The following is a 6,131-nucleotide window of genomic DNA, read 5'->3' on the forward strand; positions in this document are numbered from 1 at the left end:
GTCCAAAGAAGGCAGCATGTGCCTTTTTTTTCCCCACATTACATTGCCTCCATGTTTTAGATGGCTAGATAGATAGATGATGGTTGATAAAAAATTTATTAAGTGCATAGTATGTCTAGGCACTATGCTAAGCACTGGAAATAGAAATTCAGGGGAAGAAAAGTCATACTCTTAAGAAGCTTTGAGGTTTATACTATCATCACAAAATATATTGTTATGAAAATTTTGATTATATAGAAGGTAGACACCTCTTGTGTCCTAGGAATCCTCTTCAGAACAGCCCCTCCTTCCTTCTGAGACCAGGGCTTCTCATGTCTGGTCAAGGATGCTGTTGCAAGAAGTTCACTGTGGTCCCAGCAAGGCTACCAGTCTTTCATGCATACCTGCTAGATAACCCAAAGTCAGCTCTGTACACAGCTTTGACTAAAACGATCCCTTTCATGATTCCAGCAGTAATCACAATGATGACTAAGAGCTATATCTCTGTCTTGGCATTTATTCAGATAGCCTATGGAGCCAATTATCTTCCATTATTTCCTGGGAGGGATCAGGCAAGGATGTGTTCTACCTGACGACATCTAACCAAGCCAGACAAAATAGTTTAGCCAGAAGTAGGGCCCCAGTGGTGTTCACATGGTATACCTTCCTTATTTTTGAGAGACTCATCCAAGCCATTGTCATGGTGATCATAGGCTTTGGGGCTGCTTTATAGAATGAAGTGTTCTTCATGCCTCACTATCCTAACTAAAAGCTGAGACAATAGTAGTGACTCTAATAGCATTTTTTTTCATTTGTAACCATTTTGATAATTAAAGATTTTTGTCTAGAAACTGGTCCTAAATGGCCTGACTAGGTTGAGTGAAGCCTATTGCCCTATCAGATTAATCAATTAATTTATTAAAGCTAACCCTAATTAATAGTGGTCAAGTTATGAATAACCTCATTCATACGTTTCTAGAGGTTTCCCTTTCTTGTTTTCCATTTGTCTATAATGTCTGCACCAACTGTTTGCTCCCCTCTGGAAATCATGTTCTTTCTGAGACTCTGGAGACCTTGGCAATAGCCCACAGTTACTGTCATATCTGTCTTTAGGCTGTAGTTCACAAGTTGTTGGGGTCTTTTTTTTCTGCCATTTATAAATTAACTGTAAAGCATTTTAAAAAACGATCAAATAATTCTTCTTTACAACTCGACGACTGTGTAAATAAGTTCAATGTGAAGTTACATGTAGAAGATATATCAGATTCCATGCCGTCTTGGGGAAGGAGCGGGGGAGGGGAAGGAAGAAAATCTGGAACTCAAAATCATGTGGAACTGAGTGTTGTAAACTAAAAATAAAAAATCTCAATATAAAAAATGATCAAAGATCCCAAAACATTGTTTTGACAGAACAAAATTTTTTTTTATATATACACACATAATATCAAGATCAATATATGGTATCATTAATATCCCTGAGACCACCAATCAAGACTGAGAAAATCAAGATATAGATAAATTGATGGATTGATTGATTTTGTGATCAAGGTCAGTTTCAAGATCAATTTTGAGAAAGATTGATATCAAGATCAATACCCATATCTATATCTATGCTCTTTGATATAGATATCATTTACATCCACATTGTCTGTATCAATAACATCTACATCTATATCTGCAATCTCTCTGAGCATATATGTATACACACTGCATGTACATATATTCATGTGTGTATACATATATAAATATATGTACATGTATGAGACAGAGACACAGAGAGAGAGAGAGAGAAAGAGAGAGAGAGAGAGAGAGAGAGAGAGAGAGAGAGAGAGAGAGAGAGAGAGAGAGAGAGAGAGAGAGAGAGAGAGAGAGAGACTGACTTCTATCTAGCCTTTCTGTCTTTGATCTCCTTGAGGTACTACTGAGTATTACCTGTAGAGGACTCTCTGGGTCAAAGAGTATAGATAGACATTATAGTTATAACATAACACAATTTCAAGTTGTTTTCTAGATGTTTAGACCAATACATATAGCTTCATTCACATTACATCAGTATACTATATCCTCTCAGCTCTTCAAGCATTTATTATGACTGTTGGCTTCAAGCATTTCTGTCATTTACCATCTTTGCCCATGTGTGTTATTTTAAATTTGTGTTTCTTCTATAATTAGTGATTTGGACTTATCTTTTATATGATAGTTAACAGTATTTTTTTTCATTTCGAAAACTTTGTTCTTATCCTTTGACCACTTTATTTGGTTCTTGGTCTCACATATTTGCATTATTTCTTGACATACCTTAAATATCAGACTTTTTATCGGTAATATTTGATGTTAAGTTTTTTTATGATAGCTTCCTTTCTTGTTCTTGTGGCATTGATTTTGTTCAAAGCCCTTTAATTTGATTTATTTAAAATTTTCTATTGCTACCCTGGTTGTCTTAGATTTTTTCGTAGCTGTTATCTGTTGGCCCTAGCCTGTTCTCAGCTGCTAATTAGTTAAATTGGTAGCTATATCAGTTTGCATAACAGTAAATGTCTCATATAGTTCATGCAGCCTGATTATTCCTAGTCTTGGAGAAAAGGAACAAAGTTCTTCTCAGTTCTTAGCTATGCTATACCATCTGAGGGAACCAACCTCTCTCTACTTCTGTTCTCTCTCATCTGAAAAACCAGCTTGTTACTCCTGGAGCACAGGACGTGGCTGTCTTTTCACCCAGTTCAGCCTAATTAATTCGCTCAGGAGATTGCTGTCCAGATGATTCAGTATTTTACAACCCAACTTTTTAAAACAGACTATTGCCAAGTATATGTTAAATAAAACAAAATCACCAGATACCAGGAAAGCTAAGTCAAACAATCATAACAAACATTTCTTCGCATTTGTGTTCCAGGATTTGGTGAATAAATCCATACCCATCCAAACAGGACCTTAGAGCTGGAAGGGAATTTTAAGACATTCTAGTTCAACTCCTTAAGTTTACATGGGGAGACAATGTGACATAGCAGAAGCAGCCGTGGGCCTGAAGTCAGGACGTTGGAGTACTGGCTTGAACATTTCTTAGCAGTGTGCCTTTGGGCACACGTTTCTGAGCCTCTGTTTCCTCATCTGTGAAACTGAGATAATGAGGAAATAATTGTGTGAACTTTAAAGTGTTATTGAAATGTAAGTCATTATTATTATTAGGTATGAGAAAACTTAGGGATCACAAATGAGGTTTATTGATTAGGGACTAGAAGTTTTCTAACTTCTAGTCTGTTTTCTTCCTACTACCCCACAATGTTGTTCTATTAAAAAAATTTTTAAGTAATGAAATAATTTAAAGAGTGGCATGATGCCTTCTATTTATGGGGATAGTAAGAGAACTCATGATGTTGTTATAGTAAATGAGACGTGTGTGTGTGTGTGTGTGTGTGTGTATAGCTTTACAAACCTTAAAGTGTTTTCTTTTTTTTTAATAAGTTTATTTACTTTTAGTTTTCAATATTTACTTCCATAGGTTTTAAATTTCTCCCCCTTCTTCCCCAAGATGGCATGCAATCCAATATAGGCTTAAAGTGTTTTCCATAAGCCCTTGTTATTAGATGCCCTTTAGGGCAGTTGGGACCTTTGGTAATGACTGGGGTTTGTTTTTTGCCTTTGGCACAACTTTGTGCAAGTCACTTTAGTCTCTATTGGCCTCAGCAGCTAGGTGGTGCAGTGGTTAGATAGAGTGCTGGGCCTGGAGTCAGGAAGACTGAGTTCAAATCTAGCTTCAGACACATACTAGCTGTGTGACCCTGGGCAAGTCACTGAACCTTGTTTGCCTCAGTATCCTCATCTGTAAAATGAACTGGAGAAGGAAATGGCAAATGCTATATCTTTGCTAAGAAAACCCCAACTGGGGTCACAAAGAGTTGGCCACGACTGAACAACAACAAAATGAGGATGATGCTCTGTACCATCTAACTGACCAACTGGATTTTTGTGAGGTACAAAAGTGATCATGGGGAAAGTGCTTTCTTAGCCATAAACTGCTGCAGGAGTGTCAGCTGTTATTACGTATCACATAAGATTGTTGTGAAGACTGAGATAATGTTGAATTAGTGCGCTTCGTGACCACTTACATTTACATGTAAGGTATCTTAAAAACCTTCCTAATTCCTAATTCCCCTATTCACTGTGGTTCTACCTCTGCTTGCATTCCAGCCTATATTTGGTTTCTGTAGTAAATGAGCAAAGACTAGACTTTGTGTCTAGAGTGAGCCAATCTAACAAATATGTATTAAGTGCCTACTCTATGTCAGGCACTATGCTAGGAGTTAGGGATAAAAATACAAAAAAAAAGAAACAGTGCTAGCTTTCAAGGAGCTTTTCAATCATGGCAGACAAAAGATCCATATATAAAAGTATATGCAAAATATGCAATTTCCAAAAGCAAGATATTTGGGGCGGAGAGAGGGGAGAGAGAGAGGGTGTGGGTAAGTGGGAAACGTTGGCATAGCTGGTCAGTAGCTTCATCAAAGTAGCCATTTGGCAAAAATGGTATGTAAATATAATGAAATACTATTGTGCCATAAAAAATGATGGAGGGAATGGTTTCAGAGAAACCTGGAAAGACTCGTATGAACTGATAGAGTGAAGTGAGCAGAACCAAGAGGACAGTTTATCCTTTAGCACCATTGTAAAAACCAACCACTTTGAAAAATATAAGAACTCTGATCAACACAATGACCAATTATGATTCCAGAAGACTAATGATGAAGGTTGTGAGGGAATTGGGGAGATTGGAATAGCAAGTGGTAGTGGAAATTGAGTGAACCACACTCACTCTATCTTGTGACTCAGTTGTGGAGCTAGCTCCCCTCCCTTTCTATTCACTTATTGGTCTTTTCCAACGTCTATCTTGTAAGAAAACTTTATTCAATTGTGGGAATTGTGAGAAAACTTCTTGCCTCAGTCTTGCGATCTAATTGGGTTTCTGATCAGCATAACCTAGGTCCTCAGTTAAGGGTCTCCTACTGCTACCCACTTCCGGGCATAAAGGTGATAGATTAAATAGACAGAATGAGACAAATGCTTTTGGATGCAGTTAGCGTGGAAATTTTCTTTTCTTGTCTATGCACGGTTGTTAGAAGGGGTTTTTTTTTTTTTGGTCTCCTCTTCTCTTCCATGAAGTGAGAGTGAAAAAATAAATGTTAGTTCTAGTTAATTAAAAAAAATTAATTAAAAATTTAAAAAGAATACAGATATAAAGGACCAATGAGTGGCTAGTTGTTGAAGTCTGGCTATTGTCTACTAAGAGAGGGAAAGGGGACAAGCATTTATTAGGTATCTACTATGTGCCAGTCATGTGCTTTACAAATATTATCTCATCTGATCCTCATAACAGCTCTGTTAGGTAGTTGCTATTCTTATCCTCCCATTTCACAGTTGAGAAAACTGAGGCAAGCAGAAGTTAAGTGACTTGCCTAGGGTCAAACAGCTAGTAAGTGTTTGAGGACAGATTTGAATTCAGGACTTCCTGACTCCAGGCACAGTGCTCTATCTACTGTACTACCTAGCTGACTCTAAAATAAAATGTTAAAGAAATGAGGTACAGAGGAAATGCGTCCCATCATGCTCAGGGAATTCCACATGAAGCTTCTGAATGCTGCATTATGCCCTGAAGGCGCTTAGTCTAGGAAAGAAAGGGATATGGAAAAAATATAAAGTTCTATGGCATTTGAATGTTAGAATCAGCACAAAGTGAATGCCAACAGTTTCACACATACAGAGTTTTAGGTTTCTCCATACTAATTAACGTGACCATTTTACAAGTTAATTCACGGTGTCAAATGCTGAACATGAAGCTGGAAAAGATTTAATATACTAGGAAACAGAGATGGTTTTACTGCCTTGACTCATACCCATTATTTTTATTACATGTAGAAGCCTAAACACAAAATGAGCTTTATGAGCAAATTAAATTTTACTTGTTTGTTTTTTTTAAGTTATCACGTCAGAGTAAGGATTTAGAACAGATGCCTCCCCAAGATCAAATTCAACATTTATTTTATTAACACACAGGAGAATCATGGAGGTTGCTGTTTTATCTTCTACTGTACATGTTTTCCCCCTTCCTTCTCTCGGAGGGATGAAAATTATCTTTCTAACGTTTTGGCAGATATTGG

The sequence above is a fragment of the Trichosurus vulpecula genome, chromosome 8 (assembly GCF_011100635.1).
Source record: "Trichosurus vulpecula isolate mTriVul1 chromosome 8, mTriVul1.pri, whole genome shotgun sequence".
In the NCBI taxonomy this organism is placed as follows: domain Eukaryota; kingdom Metazoa; phylum Chordata; class Mammalia; order Diprotodontia; family Phalangeridae; genus Trichosurus; species Trichosurus vulpecula.